We start from the raw sequence: 19799 nt of genomic DNA on the forward strand, positions 1-19799 counted from the left end.
TGTATAAAATTATTATTATTTTTTTAGCTTTTGCTCATAAAGATATTCAGTCATTAAAAGTTGTAAAATGAGGTAAAGAAACATGTACATAAATTTGACGATTCTCAAATAAACTAAAAATTTTCAATTTCGATCGGTTTTTCGCAAAATTTGAACACTGTGCGCCGCCGGCGCCGTCGCGCGCCGGAAAGAGCGATGGCATTGTGATCCGATTCAATTCTCACAATTCTTTTTTACGGCTCATCGCTCAAATCCTATGGATCCGTACTGGCCACGATTCATTGTGATCCGATTCAATTCTTACGATTGTTTTTTACGGCTCGTCGTTCAAATCTTATGGATCCTTGCTGGCCACGATTCAATTGAAAGAACCGTATTGTAAGCAATGAATCAATTCTCACGATTCATTTTTAATACTCGTTCAAATGAACGACTCGTTCAATCTTTGCCCACCTCTAATACAAGGTATTAAACAGATTAGGTATCCTATAAGGATACAGATAAAAATCTTGTCCCTAATTCGTGGTACGAAAATTGTTTTTTATGACGATGAGCAAACGAGTAAATTTTCTTGTGCGCAAAAATAAAGTCCCGTTTAAACAGCATAATAACTGGGCCGGTCACAAGGCCGGTCAGGCGCTCTGCACCTTTTTAGAGGTCATAAGTGGGCGTGCTTGTGCGCAAACTAGTAACCTAACTAGTGCGCGACTCCAAAAATTGGAACCACGAAAAACAATGCTGTTGACGATAAGTTTATAATCTATGATCTGTGGTATTACTTTTAAATATTTTTATATTATTTGGAACGTATGAAAAATGGATTCAATAAAAGCATAGAAATATAAACATTTGTTTTTGTCTACTCTCATCGCTGGCCCACAAAAAGGAGTGGAACTACTTACCGCTTCAAACACATACATTGAAACATTCTATTCCGTACACTAGTACCGAAACTAGAAGCCATAGAGTTAAAAATTCTAGAACCTTTACTTTTATCATTTATCACAGCTCCAACATCGAGTCCAAAATAATCATATCCTAAATCTTGTAGAAGAAAAGAAAATTGGTATAAGAAGAGAAAAAATAATTTGAATTCAAACTTTATATAAGATTTAGCAGAGCCCTTGCAGATTACTTTTAAAATCAAGATACTATTTTTTTGAGTAAAATATAAGATACAGCGTATTTTGGTACCGACTTTTAACATTTTTCTCCATCCTGAGTCAAAACCTAGCTACGGCCATGACAAAATATATGGCTAAGATTAAAATATAAAATAAAGTATCATCATCATTGTTCTGCTCTTCTATGTCCGGGCTCAGACGACTCGTATGCATTTGGCAAACCATTTGTTATTAACATACCCTGGCGTATCCGGCGATAGTGAGTCCGGGCCATCTGTAGCTTTTATAATATATATCATAAACAACATTTTGTATAAGTGCAAACCTAAAGCATGTAACGTATAGTTTTTATTTCAGAAAATTTATTGTTTTTTTAATATATTTTTTAAAAAGGCTGAAAAAATGTTTTTTTTAATGATCAGGAAGGAAGCAAAAATGCAATAATATACAGTGTATTCCATTAAAAAAAATCATCCCGATCCACTGACATTTTTGAGCCACACTGTTGAAGTTAAAATAGTTTCCTAAAATACATCCTAATACATTAGGTTTGCACTTTTTTTAGGTTTTAGCGTTTTTCTTTAGGTTATAGGACACTGCAGATGCCGGACCCTGTAGGCTTCGGTGTAGGCCAATGCTATACACGAGTCGTCTTATAACCCGTGTAACCTTATGTAATGTATGTAAAGTAAGAAAAATAAACAACTAAATAACTATAAGTGAATAAAGAATATAAAAGAAATAATAGAAATATTTAAAATTAAGTATACTATTAATTTGTGTATAACATCGTACCTGCTTAATAGAGAAAGTTGTTGCTGGTTCGACAGCTATATTAAAAATACAACAAGAAACTAATTAACATTCATTTTTATATGTTCTTTTGTGTTATTCTAGACCTGGTGAATAACCAGAATATTTATATTAAATTATTCAAAGCACAACAATCGAAAATGTAAGTTGATTCATCAAGCCTCCAATATAGACAGCTAGACGATCAAGAAACGATTATAGTTTCTAAATATAAAACATCTGTTTTTTATAAAACCTCTTTAGGAATAACAATTAAAAAAAATAAGAAAAAAGACACACAAGGTGTGTATTATTAAGGTTTATTAATTTTAGGACTTATGCCAAAATTGTGAGTATTATAAATAATTGCTATATTTTTAATGTTCTAGGTAAACGACGTCCTTTCTTTTAGAAGTATGCCTGAATATTGGTATTGTGATCGAGTAATCCATATCTACGATATTGGTAACCGCAAACCAGCTGGAACTGAGGACAATTCTAGCAAGATTGGAAACTACCAGTAGAGAGTTCGGCCTTCGCATCAATTACAGAAAGACTAAGGTGATGATCGTAAATCGCGAAAACAACAACTGCCCAGACATCACAAACATAGATCGCTGCGAAGTTGTGCAACTTATATCTAATACCGGTAGTTGCGAAATGGAAATACGCCGCAGAATTCAACTGGGCCGTAACGCTATGACGCAGCTCACGAAAGTTTGGTCGAACAGTCACATAACACAATCGACAAAAATCAATCTTGTAAATAGTCTTGTCTTTCCGGTTATGCTTTCTGCTTCTGAGACATGGACATTGTTGGCAGCCGACAGACGACGCATTGACGCTTTCGAGATGTGGTGCTGGAGGAGGATGTGTCGGTCATTAATGCAATCCAATTACCATAAAGACTTTCCATCACTGTCTATAAACGCATCCTTTCCTTCTTCGGTCACGTCAACAGGAGCGGGCATATGGAGAGACTTGTAGTGCAGGGAAGACCTGCAGGATCCCGGCGCCGAGGAAGATCGCCAACCAGGTGGGTGGACATGGCTGAAAACTTATGAATACCAACCTGGACGGTGCCGTTCGAAGAACAGAAAACAGAGAAAATTGGAGACGGGCGGAGCGTGCGGCCGTCAGGTCCTTAGAGCCAGAACCAGAGCCACTACACGTCATACGCGACGCTGCAACGTACGGACTAAAGCTTGATTTTCATGCGTCCGTTATCCGTTGATACGATGGTCCTATATTAATTTTATTGGTTGACTTTAAAGACTTCAAATGGTTAGAAACGGTTATCCAATCGAAGTCTTTAAATTCAACCAATAAAATCAATATCGTATCGTCGGACAACGGATGCATGAAAATCAAGCTTTAGACGACGACGAATCCATATCTATAATGTCCATAATAGATATGATTGTCTTCAAATTATGTGAATATAATACTCTATAGCTCTCTCAGTGTCTTAGGAAATTTATAAATAACAATTCTAATGGATAAATAATTCTAAAAATGGTTTCAGCTTCAATGCTGTTAATTTATATCCCGAATTTTGGCGAATGTTCTACTATAAACTTTTTCGCCTGTTTCTGCCCTGGTAAATTTCACCACCATTCTCGAGTATTTTCCACCTATTGTTAAGTGGCTATTATCTCGTGATTGCTTTTGCAACGCCTGGGCCTATGAATGGTTCTCATGAGTTTTGCTTGGCTATTTCATCTGACTTTTCGCTACCCTTGTGACATTCGTGCCCTGGTACCCAGACTAACGTAACAATGCTACGCTTCCCTAAATGATTTTTGAGCACGCACACAATCCCACACTAGTCTAGAATTAACTCCCGTGGAACCGAGTGCCGTTAGCGCTGCTTGGCTGTCTGCGAAGATGACTACTGAACGTGTGTTCTTTGGTGCCTTATTATTTTTTCTACACAATAGTGGATTGCCGTTATTTCTGCCTGAAAAATTGTGACATCCTTAGGTAGGCTTACGTGGAAAGATATTCCTTGTTTCAATCCTACTATTCCAGTTCCTACGCCTTCCGACATTCTTGAGCCGTCTGTAAACTAGGTTGCCTCAGCCTGAATGGGTACACCTTTTCTTATTGCTTCTATCCCTTGGTGAGCGGACACCCATAGTAAGAGGACTTTATTTTCTTTGCGTAATTTGTTCAGATTCTCTAGACATTCTTTTACCAACTTCGAATTGATGGTTACTGAGTTGACCGCGTTTAGTGCTGCTTGACTTTCGGACAAGATGGCTATTTCTTGTTCCCGATAGTTTTGTCCCAAGATAAATTGTATGCATCTTTCGATAGCGTAGATTTCTACCCCAGCATCCTTCAGGCAGAAAAGAATAAAGTCCTCCTACCCTGGGTGCCCGCTCAGCAAGGGGTATAAGGCAATGAAAAAGCAAATGATCTAGCTAGAAAAGGAGCAAACGCTCTACTAACTGGACGAGCAATGTTCTGTTTTTCAAGCGAAATCAACTAAAGGTGGAACTGAAAAACCTGGAAGACACCATCCGTAACCTGGAATGGGAGTCCTCCAACGGTCTAAAACACACAAAAAAGTTCCGCAGAACTTACGACCGAGAAAAATCAAAGATTTTCCTTGATTTAAAAAAATAATCTTTTGTAAAAATAATCTTCGGATTGTCACTGGGTTTCTAACAGGACACTGTCTCCTCAACGAACACCTCAGTAGATTGAAGCTGAGGAACAACGGCGAATGCAGATTCTGTGGGAAAAATGGGAAAACACCAGAACACCTTCCCACTGAGTGCACCGAGACGACGCAACGACCGTTCGTGCCATGAACTTTGGTACGGCTGATGTCGAGGATGGAGAGCTGTCCTCCGTGGAGCCGTCTCAGATACTGGCTTTTGTTAAGACTCTGAGACTGTATGATGTGTTATAACTCGTTAAAACTCAAGAAAGGGGAACATATAATAGATCTATAAGGTCGCGGTGATTAACTCTCCTCCTAAACATTCTACCTTCTACATGGGCACCTTTTTCCAGTCCGAGTATACTTAGTCCAGAGAACGAGTTGCAGAATAAAGGTTGATTCTCACTATACCTTCCGTTTGCATTCCATATCCATTCCATATCCGTTCCGTATTTTTTATTGTATTGTCGCTATACGTAAGCTTCCGTTCCGTATCAGTTCCATACTTTTTATTGTACAATTTATATCATAACGAAAGTTTTATTTTAAAAATTTGTAACTTTTGAAAAAGGTAATAGATTTAATTAAGAGGTGACAGAACAAATAAATATCAGCAAAATGTTAACAGAGCTGGTACAAATGAAAGAAGATGTCAACGCTGTTTCCGATATGCTTCAGTCCGTCCTTAAAAAAATGTATGGAAGGAAAGGATATGGAACGGAAGGGAAACGGAACGGATAGTGTACATTGTCCTATTCATTTACGTGATATAATATTTTATGTAAACGGAACGGAGCTGATATGGAAGGTATAGTGAGAATCAACCTTAAACAGGCAACTGTAGGCAGACATCACACATGCAGAAAATAGGGCTGGTGGAAGACATAGAATGTATTCCAGCAAGCAATATTTTAATGCAGCAACATTGTCGAAACATCTCAAAGCAAGGTGCAATGTTCATAAACCTGCAAGGTATAGCCAGTTTCGTTCATCTTCACTTCAGGAAAATCGCAAAACAATGTTGAAAAAAAATTGTTCATACGATATCTCTCTGTTATATTATTATACGCTGGTGAACATATTTCGTATTACAGGAATGTTACTAAATATATATTAGATATCCACAAGGATATAATAGAACAACTAATTCAACACATTTTTTTATATTTTACTTAATAGCATTTTAAAGAACAGTAAATAATAAGCAAAGTAAAATTAAATCCAAAAGCGGTATTACGTTAAGAGGTAGGTTATGTATTAAATTTAATAAATATTATATATATAAAAATTAATATTAAGATAAAATATTATTTATCTTGTTATTACTAACGAGAAAAAATATTTGGCCAATAATTAATTTTGTACATGACTTTGGTGAAGGTGACAAAAGTATTTTTGGTGGAAAGTCCCCGGTTCTACTCATAAATTGTGGGTAGCAAATTACGGTAAAAACAGGTAGCCTTAGATTTAAAAGTGTAAAAGGACACACTAAAAAAGGCTATAGAAATTTTAATATGCCAGCTAAAATTTCTGGTAGATTTACGTATCTAGTGCACTGCGGTATTAACAAATATATCTAATATATATATACTAATTGTATGTTATTGTTAACAATAAAATTAATTAATTATTTATAAAATACGGTATCAAAAATATTTTGGAGGTCGAAAACATGTCTTTAGATTACCACTCGGATCTTATAAACTAATGCGGATCTACAAATGACTTATAGAAACTTATATAAAAATATCTATATCTAGTGACTAAATTTTACGTTTAGAAGAATATAGGTTCAAAGAAATTATGAAACTAAATCTTTTTATCGAGATTTTTATTAATTTAAATATTGCTTAATTGTCGGCTTAACCATCTTTATAGAACTTGCCTATATTAACTAAATATGATATTTATGTATCTTGTACCTACTCATTAAATCATAAAAAAATGTACAGGGTGGGTCAAATTCGACGCTTTTAAATGGAAACACCCTTTTCTATAGGAGATAGACAAAAACTAATATCGGTATCTGGAGCTCAATTTTTGTCAAAAGCATGATGGTGAAAACCGCATATCGATCTCTGTTACCGTTTCGGAGTTACGGGGTGTTTTTCAAAAATATGCATTTTTAACAAATCGCTGTAACTTTTTTGCTATAGAAAATTTTGTATTTTTATGAAAACATTTCCAAATCACATTTTTACGTAGAATTTAATGGTTTAAGTATAATTTTATTTAAATTAATAATTTAAGAATTATCAACAGAAAATTTGATTTTTTATATGGGACACCCTGTATATTTTTAATTTATTGAAAAGAATATAAAATTACCTTTCCAGAAATATAACACACTTAAAATTTTGCTCGATTCCTCTTCGAGATATAGAGTATATAAAAACTCGCCCGCTTTAAGTAAGTAGGCTTTGAACGGCACCGGCTGTATTGCAAAAAAATTCTAGCTGTGAGCATCAATTAAAACGAAAATAATATTTGCTATGAGAGATGCAGAATTTTATAACAATTTAAAATATATTTAACCAACATCAACATATTTAAACTATATCTAATAACAATAAAAATAAATAGCAAACCAAGACATGAGATTTTGCTACAGGTGTTCGACATATCGACCGTCTTCTGTTATGGACAGACGGGACAGTTTTTGAACATTTCTCGCGGAATTCAACTTAGTGGGGGTAAAAGATACCCTCTCATAACTGCTAAGTATTTCTAATTCTTGTCTAGATTATACGGAAGAATAAGGAACCTTTATTCTTCCACAAATATATCCATAGGATTAGATCCAAGGCGGCCTCGACGGCCAACGGCTGGGATCTAGGTTATCTATTCAATTATTCTTGAAATTGGCTGCAAAAATTTGCTGATAACTTCAGCGTTCAGAGGCAGTGCGTCGTCTTGCTGGAAAAATATGTTTTCGAGTTCCATTAAAAGCATATCATCAATAAGGGATCCAAAGCCTACTAGTTAAAAGTGGCTGAAAAATTTTAAAAATTCTGTATTTCGGAAGGGATTATAACAAAATATCAAGTATGCTATATTTTTGGAAAGGTAATTTTAAATTCTTTTCAGTTAATTAAAAATATAGAGGGTGTCCTAAATAAAAAATCAATTTTTCTGTTGATAACTCATAAATTATTAATTTTAAAAAAATTATACTTAAACCATTAAATTCTACGTAAAAAGGTGCTTTGGAAAAGTTTTCATAGAAATACAAAATTTTCCATAGCAAAAAAGTTACAGCGATTTGTTAAAAATGCACATTTTTGAAAAACACCCCGTAACTCCGAAACGGTAACAGATATTGATGTGCGGTTTTCACCATCATGTTTTTGATAAAAATTGAGCTCCAGACACCGATATTAGTTTTCGTCTATCTCCTATAGAAAAAGGTGTTTCCATTTAAAAGCGTCGAATTTGACCCACCCTGTACATATATAATTTATGCAAAATGAAATTCATGTCCTTTTTTCTAAACAAGAAAACATTCGACCAATGTGTACTACTACTCATGACCTATGCATGCGAAACCTGGACACTTGTAGAATGTTTAGGAGGGGAGTTAATCACCGCGACCTTACATATCTATTGTGTGTTCCGCTTTCTTGAGTTATAACGAGTTATAACTCATCATACAGTCTCAGGGCTTTAACAAAAGCCAGTATCTGAGACGGCTCCTCAGAGGCCAGCTCTCCATCCACGACAGCAGCCGTACCAAAGTTCATGGCACAAACGGTCGTCGTCTCGACGCGACGCACTCAGTGGTAAGGTGTTTTGGTGTTTCCCCATTTTCCCCACAGAATCTGCATTCGCCGTTGTTTCTCAGCTTCAGCCTAATGAGGTGTTCGTCGAGGAGCAGCGTCCTGTTAGAAACCCCGTGACAATCCAAAGATTGTTCTTACTTAAATCAAAGAAAATCTTTGATTTTTCTCGGTCGTAAGTTCTGAGGAACTTTAGAGGTGTCTTAGACCGTTGGAGTGCTCCTATTCGAGGTTACGGATGGAGTATTCCAGGGTCCTCAATCTGGACACTTAAAACGGACATTATACAGGAAACTGCAGATTCGCACAACGCTCTGGAACGAAATATGCTGGGAATAACCAAGAAATACCGTAAAAGAATAGAGTGGATACGACAAAAGACCCAGGTAATAGATATAGAATCAAATCCCTCAATTGGTTTGGTTTTGTTCGGGCAGGACACCTGGCAAGAAGGATGGACCACAAAAATTACAGCACGAGGAAATAAGAGACCTAGAGGAAGACCAAACCTGAGATAAGACCATGATATTAGGAAATTAGCAGGGATAACTTGGGCCCGCATAGCTAACAATAGACAACCAATAGACCCATCTACAAAGAGAGTATCTAAATATGTGAGGGAGGCTACACCATAATTGGAAGTGGTTGAATAAGCTGAGAATGATGATGACGATGAATACCTACTGGTCGAGCTCATGGTTAACATTGTTGATATTTTATTTATATAGGTATGTTTTTACACTTTAAAGACATTCTTATCAATTACATATATACGAGTATATTACCCTTATATATGTAAGAATATATAAACAAGATATTACTTAAATTCACTAAGCGGATGTTTAAGAGTTCGGATTGCGGTTCAATTATAATAAACCATATAAAAATTTCATTACAAATTAACTCTAATTTGATAGCTCACAATCTTTTTAAATTCCTATTAAATATCATTATCATTATAACTGACCTTGACCATTAGAATACTTGACCTAAGTCAGGTATAAATTCCATTTTCAGACCCATTCAAAAAGAGAATAATTTTAATTGAGATTTCTCTTCAATAAAAGATCGCAGGTTATTTCATTAAAACTGGCTGTTATTTATGTTCCCAACCTATATTTAGAAGAGACGTCCAAACACAAAAGCCATGGAATTGAACTTATAATTTATATTACAATTTTTGGTCTGGCGTAGTGGTGGAAACTTACAAACATTACATAATTTTCTTTTAATTTTGGATGGGAAATCAGGATTAAGTTTTAGGAAAATGATATCTAGACGATATTAATGTTTTCTAATCGATACTTTTGTTAATAAAATCCACTTGCACTTTGCTGCAAAAATTTCGAACACAGTTTACAGATATTTAGTAATATAATAAATAATACCTATCAAATGTAGGTAATTCATACTGCCCCGGTATGCAGAGTAATAATTTGAAAAATGACAATCGGAAATATCCTTTCTTCTTCTTCTAGTGCGAATCCATTAATGGATGTTTGCGATAACATTTTCCATCGCTTCTCTATTCCTGGCGGTGTTTATTAACGACTGTACAGGGTGGGTCAAATTCGATGCTTTTAAATGGAAACACCCTTTTCTATAGGAGATAGACGAAAACTAATACCGGTGTCTGGAGCTCAATTTTGTCAAAAACATGATGGTGAAAACCGCATATCGATATCTGTTACCGTTTCGGAGTTACGGGGTGTTTTTCAAAAATATGCACTTTTAACAAATCGCTATAACTTTTTTGCTATGGAAAATTTTGTATTTCTAGGAAAACATTTCCAAAGCACCTTTTTACGAAAAATTTAATGGTTTAAGTATATATTTTTTAAAATTAATAATTTAAGAGCAACAAACACCTCAGTAGATTGAAACTAAGAAACAACGGTGAATGCAGATTCTGTGGGGAAAATGGGGAAACACCAGAACACCACCATCACTGAGTGCGCCAAGAGTACTTTAATAGGACTGATATCGGAGATGGAGAACTAACCTCTGAAAAACCGGCTCAGATACTGGCTTTTGTTAAAGCGCGTCTGACGAGACTGTCTGATGAGTTATAACTCAAGAAAGGGGGACGCAATCTATCGATAAGGTTGCATTAAAGGGAAACATTCTTTTCTATAGGAGGTAGACGAAAGCTAATGTCGGTATCTGGAGCTCAATTTTTATCAGAAACATGATGGTGAAACCCGCACGTCGATATCTGTTACTGTTTATGAGTTACGGAGTTTTTTTTCAAAAATGTGCATTTTTAACAAATCGCTGTAACTTTTTCGCTATGGAAAATGTTGTATTTTTATGCAAACATTTCTAAAGCACCTTTTTATGTAGAATTTAATGGCTTAAGTATATTTTTTTTTTAAATTAATAATTTAAGAATTATCGACAGAAAATTTGATGTTTTATATGGAACACCCTGTATATTTTTAATTCATCGAAGAATTTAAAATTACTTTTCCAAAAATATAACATACTTGATATTTTGCCCGATTCCTCTTCGAGATATAGAGTTTTTAAAAATTTGCCCACTTTGAATAAGTAGGCTTTGAACCGCGCCGGCTGTAATGCAAAAAAATTGGAGCTGTGAGCAGCAATTAAAACGAAAATAATATTTACAATGAGATATTTAGAATTCTATAACAATTTAAACTATATTTAACAACATCAACACATTTAAACTGTATCTAATAACAATAAAATTAATAGCAAACCAAGACATGGAATTTTGCTACAGGTGTTCGACATGTCGACCGTCTACTCTTATGGACAGACGGGACCATTTTTGAACATTTCTCGCGGAATTCATTAACTCATTGGAGGTGAAAGATACTCTCGCATAACCGCTAAGTACTTCTAATTCTTAACTAGATTATACAGGCAATTTAAAAATAAGAACCTTTATTCTTTCGCAAAGATAAAAATCTATAGGTCTAAAGATAAAAAAAATCTAAAGATAAAAATCTAATATATTAAGTCCGGCGGCCTCGACGGCCAACGGCTGGGATCATGGTTAGCTAATCAATTATTCTCAAAATTAGCTGCAAAAGTAGCTGATACCTTCAACGTTCTGAGGCGGTGCCTCGTCTTGCTGGAAAATTATGTTTTCGAGTTCCGTTAGGGGCAGATCATCAATAAGGCGTCTAAAGCCTATACTAGTTAAAAGTTAAAAGTGGCGAACCTACTATACATTATACACTTTAATCAATAATATAATTTTTAATATAATAATTTTTAAGTAGTAATTCTTAATGTGAAGTTTGATGTAATGTCACTTTATAGAACGTCAGTGGTTTTAAAACACGTATCTGCTAAAAAGTGCTCTCTGAATAGACATCATAATTAGACATTTTAAATAGCTTTTTTCTTAATTTTTTTATGTTTTATGCTTTATTATGGGGGTAGATATATTCCTTGAAAAGTTAAACATTTATTGTAGGTTTAGCAAATTTGTTTTATGAGTAATAAAAGTTATTGACAAACTGGGTTCCGATTGGATTCTATACACAGTGGTATTTTACAAAAAATACTTTTTTTCATTTTTTAGATTTCTCCTTCAGTGGCAACATACCCAGGCTATTTCCAAGAAATCAACCCGCCACAATATAATATAACCGGTATAAACATTATTTATAAGCTTAGAACACGTAACACCTGTATCCGTTAAGACTCAATAGAAATAGCTTGTACCATCATTATTCCCTCGATATTTCTAGACACTTTTAATTTTGTAAATCTTTAGTTAAATGAAATTTATATTGCGACAGGCAACATTTTTAAAATATATTTTCACCACGGTTGTAACTACATATTTAAAAATAAAATTCTTGCTAATAAAAAAATACAGATTCTTAAATATAAACTCTGTTTTTTTATCCGGCATTTTCTACCGGATTTGGCAGTTATCCAAAAACTTCAGTGTTTCCTTTGTTTGAACCCCGACAAATTAGAGGCAATTCATTTGTAGGATTGAAAATGTGTATATATAGCAATTACAGAATTGTACACTGGTTCCGTATTAGATGAGATGTTTACAAATTTGTTTTCATTAATTCTACAGCAGCTATATCAAAAATCATAGGAGTTTAAGCTGGGAGACTAAGTATATATTCTCTCTCCATACCAATACTCTTTCCATACAAGACACAGTTTTATATAGGCTTGGTGCATTCTCCGCCGGTGCTGCTACCATCGGAGAATTTCGTAAGCAACTAGTACTTAATAATATCGAGAATAAGAAAAAATTATTATTTAATTATTCTAAAAGTGTTAGGAAGTATAATTTGTAAAAATTCTCACTAACTATACTAACTTAGCGAGTATCTAAATTGTAAAAAAAAGCTTACTTACAAGATATCCGATCTCCTTCGGCTGATAACATGCGTGAGAGAAGTGCATTTCAACACTGCATATTCTTACACTCTTGCCTTAAAAAAGAGCACGACTGAGTTTTCCTATCGTTCACCCATCTAAATCCCAGAACGTCTATCGTTGCTTAACTTAAATTAATGATAGCTAACTTTATGAGAGACTGGTATATGCATTTTCTTTTGGGATTTTTTTTCAATTACTTGCATAAAATGCAGAGTAACTTTTACTTTGTAATCTGTAAATTGTTAAATAAGAGTGTCAAATCTTAACACGGATGAACATTCCGATCTCGATTCCGATATATCTACATTCGAACTAGATAACTTGATAGGAGAAATATGATACTTGGCAGCTATTCATTCCTAACATACTTGGCTTCCACCTGTGAAAAACACCCCGGTCCCCCCTACAACAGGAAAATTCCAATGTATGATAAATTATAGGCTGCATGAGGAGTTATAACTCAAGAAAAGGGAACACAATAGATCTTTAAGGTCGAGGTGATCAACCCCCCTCACACTCATTTTATATTCTACCATTCTATCCTACAAGTCTCAGTGATACAGATTCTGATTACTTAACATGATTAGATATGGATCATATGCGAGAGACCAGATTCAGCTGTTTCAAAAGATACACAAAGCTCGAACATTGGTTCGTATTACCAAAGTCTGGTATTACGCATGGTTTTGAACACCATTTACGGGCTGTTAGGTTTCTTAATAGTGCTTTGATTTCGTGTGATTTAGTATTAGTACTTGTCGGTCAGTGTTCTGTCTAGGATGACGCTATAAGATGTACAGTATACTGTTTACCCTAGATGTATACCGTCCTATGATCGGTCCCATGTTTAAGTTTTCGATTAAGAGGGAATGCGAGATTTAAGAGGGAATGCAAAGACCTAAGTTTTGGGTTTCAAACGCTAGGCTTATTAAAATAATCCGACATTATGCGGATTTTGGCTTTTCCTTGATGTCAGCATGGAAGCATTTACCTTTCATTGTTACCGCTAAGTCATCAGCATAAACAAACGTTTTAGAATTTTCGTGTGTAAAGGTTGATTGCTTGCGTGAAAGTTGAAAGGCCAGTACACTGCCCTGTGCGAATTAAAGATTTCTTAGGTGTAAAACTAGCTTGGCGTGTAACTTGTTCGGAATCCACAATGTTTTTGATTTTATGATAGATTAACCTGCCATACAACGTAAAAAGATGAGACAGTAGTACAGTAAGGATATAGGTCATATTCACTGGGCGATTTTGTAGCAACCAAGTTGAGCGATAAAATTGCTTCTAAATTTTTTGGTTGCTTGGAACCTTCTTCGAACGGACCATTTATAAGGCGACATTCAAGCAATTTGGCTGTGAAATTCAAATTACCCAAATCGAGAATTTCCGACACTCTCCTGGTCACGTACTAAATAATAAATATAGTTGAGCAACCTGGTTGCCGACGTCCACTGATTGGGCGATCATCGTACAACCTTTTTAAATTGCTAGCAATTGCAACCCGATTCACCTTCCGCACTGTAAATCAAAAGATTGCTTGGCAATCACAATATCGCTTTCAATCTGATTGAAATGACGCACTAATCTGGAGATCTTTCGACAATTTGATCGAAAGCGACTAGATCGCTCGATCGGATTGCTCGTTTATCGCCTAGTAAATGGCAGCTATTTGGGAGACTCCCGATTTTTTCTTATTTTGAGAAGAGTCACTACTTTTTTATCCTCTCCAAAGTTTTGGCATTTGTTTTTTTTACGGCAAGCGTTGAATAACTTGTGTAGCCAATTTTTGTCCCGCTACCAAAATGTTTTATCAGAATTCAAATTCAATCGAATCATCAACCACAGCAGTTTTTCTATTCTTCATAACCATTGTTTAATTTTCTGGTGGTATTTAGTTCTCTGATAAAACTCATATACAGATTATATGCATGAAAATTTTATGACTTCTATCTATAATGATATGATAGTTTATTACTCGGTTTATTAATAAGATAAAATATCAGTTAATCTTTTGTGCAAATGGAGTCATCATAATACATAATAAATTTATTGTAAGTAATTGTTTCAGAATCTTTAGTTACAGAAAATTATAATTCTGTGGAACCAAAGAAGCTGATACGATGATACGATCAAAAATTTTAATGCTTAAGCGTATACATTGTACGATAAAATATAAACATTGTCATGGAAATTTTTATTAACTTTTTCATCAGAGATTGCTTGGTTATAAGTCCTGCTCGTCTTTAGCTCACATGTAATCGGATAATTTTCTAATCTATCATAAAAAACATCCTACATTATCTTCTTGCGAATCCACATTTCTCCCACCGAAGCTCCCGTTGACAATAAGTCCCGTTGGTCTTAGGTCTTCGCTCTTCTCTGTGTCATAAGGTTCTGCCATCAATTCTTCTAAGTATTTTCATTTTCGTATCGATGTTATTTGAGTTTCCTCAATTGGTAAACTTGGGTATTCATGTTTTTGATGTTACAAATGGAGTGGTTCAAACAATTTGCTACTCTCGACGCCCTTGACAATTGTTCTTTTACTTTCGCTTCAACGTCGTGATGCCTTAATCATCTTAAACAGATTTATCATCAAATATTTAAACTTCATCTTGTATGACCTCGCCGAGGACCTCTCCATCTACATCAAGAGAGACTTCAAGAGTGCTTCGTTTGCACCTTAGCAGTATTATTAATAGTATTACCTTTCAAAAACATTATTTGATAACTGCTCATCACTCGATTTTCTCCATCTTCAGAACAACCATTACATCGAATCACCCAAACAACAACCAAGTATCGAAAATATTTGTTCTTCGTGATCGCCTTTCCAGATGTCCGCAAATAAATTGAGAACATTTTGTTTGGAAAAGACAGACATGAAAACTTCAGACTATCTATGAATTTTCGTTCTGTTAATTATTACTCTTACTAGATTAGATTAGATTAGATTCCTAGAAATGGCTCTTGGCCTGATTCACTGCGACCTTCTCAGAATTATTGTGATCCTCTTCTGATCCTTAGATTCCATGTAGCTCCGTGGCAATGGCCTATCATTGCCAGGGAGATTACAGAGAACCGCACATTTACCAGGCTGTCGCACCGACATAAAAGGTGTCGTTTCTTCTTTAGATTAGCAGAACCTACACATAGCTTCGTCTGTCAGTCCCATCAGCTTTAGATGCCTTATAGCTTTAGATAGCTTACAATGCCCTGTTAGTAGACCCACTACAGTTTTGACTGTTTTTCCGTCCTTGCTTATCAGGTCTACCGTGAATTTTGGCAAATGTTCTACAATGAACTTTTTCGTCTGCCTCTGCCCTGGTGAGTTTGTCCACCATTCTAGAGATTTGTTGGCCACCCATCGTTCCGTGGCCATTTTCGTGACCGCCTTTGGAACGCCACAGAAGGGTTCTGGGCCTTGGGGAATGGGCATTGATAAGCCTTGCGTGCCTTTTCGTTACCCTTGTGACTCTCGTGCCCTGGTACCCTAACCCCTGAATAGGTAATATTGCTACGTTCGTCTAAACTCAGTCCCGCACTAGTCTAGAATTGACCTCCGTCTATGAAGATGGCCACATAACGATTTGTTCTTTGTCTATTACTAGTTTAAGTAAGTAATACTATACAGTAAGAGTAACTACTTTCTAGTAGTTTAGTATATTCTGAAGGCATAAATACTGAAGACATATTTTTTTTTATTCTGAAGTCATAAATACTGATATTTTCGTATCATCATCATCATTCTCAGCATATTCAACCATTTTGAATTATAATCTATATTATACCTCCCCTCGAGCCTCCCCCACATATTTAGATAATGTCTTTGTCTCGCTGTTTGTATATGGGTTCATTGTGGTCTATTGTTGGCTATGCAGATCCAAGTTATCTCTGCTAACTTCATAATATCATGGCCCTATCTTAGGTTTGGTCTCTTAATTCCTTGTGGACACCATGGATACCACTGTTGTGGCCCATATGGTTGTTGGTCCTTCTAGCCAGATATCTTGTCCATTGCCACTCGAAGGATTTGATTTTGTGGATGACATCTATTATCTGGGTCTTTTATTGTATCCACTTTATTTTTGCACGGTCATTATTTGTTATTCACAGTATATTTCGTTCCATCGAGCGTTGTGCGACCTGCAGTTTCCTTATAATGTCCGTTTTAAGTGTCCAGGTTTCGCATGCATAGTTGACTGGTAGTACACATTGATCTCATGAATACTTAAATAAGTACTTACATTAGGTGGGAACTAGAGTATTAGAGGATATAGGTATAAGAATAATCTTTTCGATATTCTTGATCCTATTCCAAATTTCATCAACTATATTTCTTTATTTTCGTACTCTATTACCTGGTCTATTACCTACTAAATTTAAGTATTTAAGAGGGTTCGGGGTCAATATTTTAGCCGCATTAGATAGATGCATAATAAAATTAACTAAAGTGAATTCATTTTCATTTCGCCTACGTTATTTATATTTGAAACTTACCTATTGTCCTTCAAGTTACAGTTATTTCAAATATTTAATTCTTTATTTATAATTATGAAGTTTATCTGAGATTTTTCGAATTTTTCGTCTGAAATTGTGATAATAAAAGATATAGTATAGTTAATATTTCACATATTTAGTATAAAGAAAGCCTACATTAAACAAATCTCATGATCGAGTAAGTTTTCGATGGTTACAAAATATGTCAATATCCAAATATAAATATAAACATATGCCAGAAATTTCAGAATTAATGACTTTGTTAGGTTATTGAAAAATAAACTATATGGAATTTTGTAAATTAATTTCGTAATCTGAAACTTATGATAAAAAAGTAAGGAAAGTTCGCTCGTTTCAGCTCTTCTTATAATTATCAGAAAAATAAAGAACGGCCAAACATTATCTGCCATATCCATGTAGGTACATAATTGTTTTACTATTCCTTTGTGACTATACATACATCGTAATTTTATTTTAATTGCATCATAACTGTAGAGTTGTATACTTAATATATCAGTAGATGTTTTTAAAACATCCTCTTATCTCGTTTAGTTTGAAAATACGCAATTCGAACTTGATATACCTATCTCTCTACTATACATGTAGAAGAAAGAGCATTAACTTCAAGAACAAAACGAAAACACATTAAATAAATCAAGTTTACTGCTCTACCAATAAAACAACGCCGCCTGTTAGAAAAATAAAGTCGAACAATCGGTAAATATGTACGATTTTAAATATTGGCAAGATAAAAAACACATCAATTCGAAAAATTTGCCTTTATTCTTTTCGGTGTAAGCGGGGGCGTCAAAAATTGACGTCACTTTTGACGTTTGCCATACCACATACGCGACAGTGGGCGATTTTCACTTGTCTTGCCGTTATTTTAGATAACAAACGCCGAAACGGAATCGACATACCCAGCCACCACGATCACACACCGTAAAAAAACACATTTATTAGAAAAATTACAAAACCATCATAGACGTACCTAGAAATCACATAACGTACATGGTTTTATGGAGGTTTCTGGTTAGATTTATCCAATTCAGTCACTCTGTCACTCACAACACTATCACACGACACAAGGGTACGAAAAAGGAAGGCGACAAATCGTTTTGCTGCGTGAAAACCGGAGATTTTGCTTTAACTTAAATTCATGGCAACCTTTTATTTCGTGTGTTGTTGAAAACTGAAAGATCAGACACAAATAGATATGAAGCGTCACGTGGATGTGAAAGTGTTGTAGTTCAGAGCCATCTGTTAACTTGCTGAAAATACAACTTTACTTAAATGCCCAGTGTTCGATTGTGCTGAGCTTTATTGGCTTATCCTGGCGCATTCGCCATTATTTCAATTATATGATACTGTGCACACAGATTCTAATGATTATAATTACATAATAAAATAAATAATAATTAACACCCCTAGAACTTTTTTATTTTTTTGAGACAAAAAAACAGGATTCGATATGTTAATATATGACATAAATCAAGATTGATTGTTGCAAACAATTAGTTTTGGTCACTTCCGGTTTTACCGGAAATGACTACAACCTTTGCTACAACTTTTGGTTTTTAAGTAGTAGGTACCCTCGATTTTTCCTGGATAGAAAATGACATTCTGAATAGAACGACATATCATATGTCAACTTCAAACATTTGTGCTTAAAAAATAGTATATTAAACAACGAGTTTCGAAAATGACGTTTTGCACAGTTTTCGACAGTTTCTTGCCTGCGGCTCGAGCCACAAGTCGAACGGGTGTACAGTTGGACCATTTTGGTTGTTTCTATAGGGTATCTAGGAAACCGTGAGAAATATTCAAATTTTGATACTGCAGTCTCGGGTTCTTTTTTTGAAAAAATTACAATGGCGCAAACGGATCGTGAATATCTTGATCGGTTTCGAAGCTACAGGGGGATTATCAAAATTTGTACTTTTTGAAGATGTTCGATAGTTTGTTGATTTCAGCCAACCACGGAAAAATGAATTATACATTCTAAAGGCACTTTTCTGTGTAGAATGCAGTGGCGTAGTCAGACTTTTTCGAAAAAAATATTTTTTGAGATATTAACTATACTTATGTTTTTTTAAATAGAACCCGCTGTATATTTTTAAATGTTCTTGTTGAGCTTGTCATGGGCTTCTCGAAAATATATAACACTCTATATTTATTTTCACTATTAACCTCAACATTTCAAATTTTTCATAAAATATCCACTTAGCAGATAGTAGGCCGCGCCGAGTAACAAAGTTTATGTTATGGCGATCGGAACATACCTTTGACGGATGCGGGACATTTCATTTCAACAGATTGAAGTGTGTGTATTTTAAATAATAAAAAATGAGTAAATTTTGAGAAATATAATATGTTTGGTATAGAAATGTTATATTGAGTCTAACAAACATAAGCAAATTAATTTTTTTTTGAAAAAAAATTTGAGCGGTATCCAGAGCACGAGCAACCAAACCCAGCCATTTTTAAAAGGTTAGAAGATAGTTTAATCAATTTTGGATCTTTTCAAAAACCGCGTGAAGAAAATCAATA

General features: G+C 34.8%; 1 protein-coding gene across 3 annotated transcripts in view; it reads right to left on the bottom strand.

The window, feature by feature from the left end:
- The window catches only part of LOC115885781 (TGF-beta-activated kinase 1 and MAP3K7-binding protein 2), a 136121-nt gene extending 117669 nt beyond the window's left edge, over window positions 1–18452 (bottom strand). Inside the window, exon 1 of one of the 3 annotated variants that reach the window (XM_030904800.1) lies at window positions 18241–18451. The gene's annotated coding sequence lies outside the window, so the exon portion shown is untranslated. Of the gene's footprint in view, window positions 1–18240 lie in introns of all 3 variants that reach the window. The other 2 variants (XM_030904799.1, XM_030904798.1) reach the window with 2 other exon arrangements.
- Between the last annotated feature and the right edge of the window lie 1347 nt (window positions 18453–19799).

The sequence above is a fragment of the Sitophilus oryzae genome, unplaced genomic scaffold, assembly GCF_002938485.1.
Source record: "Sitophilus oryzae breed Bouriz unplaced genomic scaffold, Soryzae_2.0 scaffold_41_pilon_pilon, whole genome shotgun sequence".
Lineage (NCBI taxonomy): Eukaryota > Metazoa > Arthropoda > Insecta > Coleoptera > Curculionidae > Sitophilus > Sitophilus oryzae.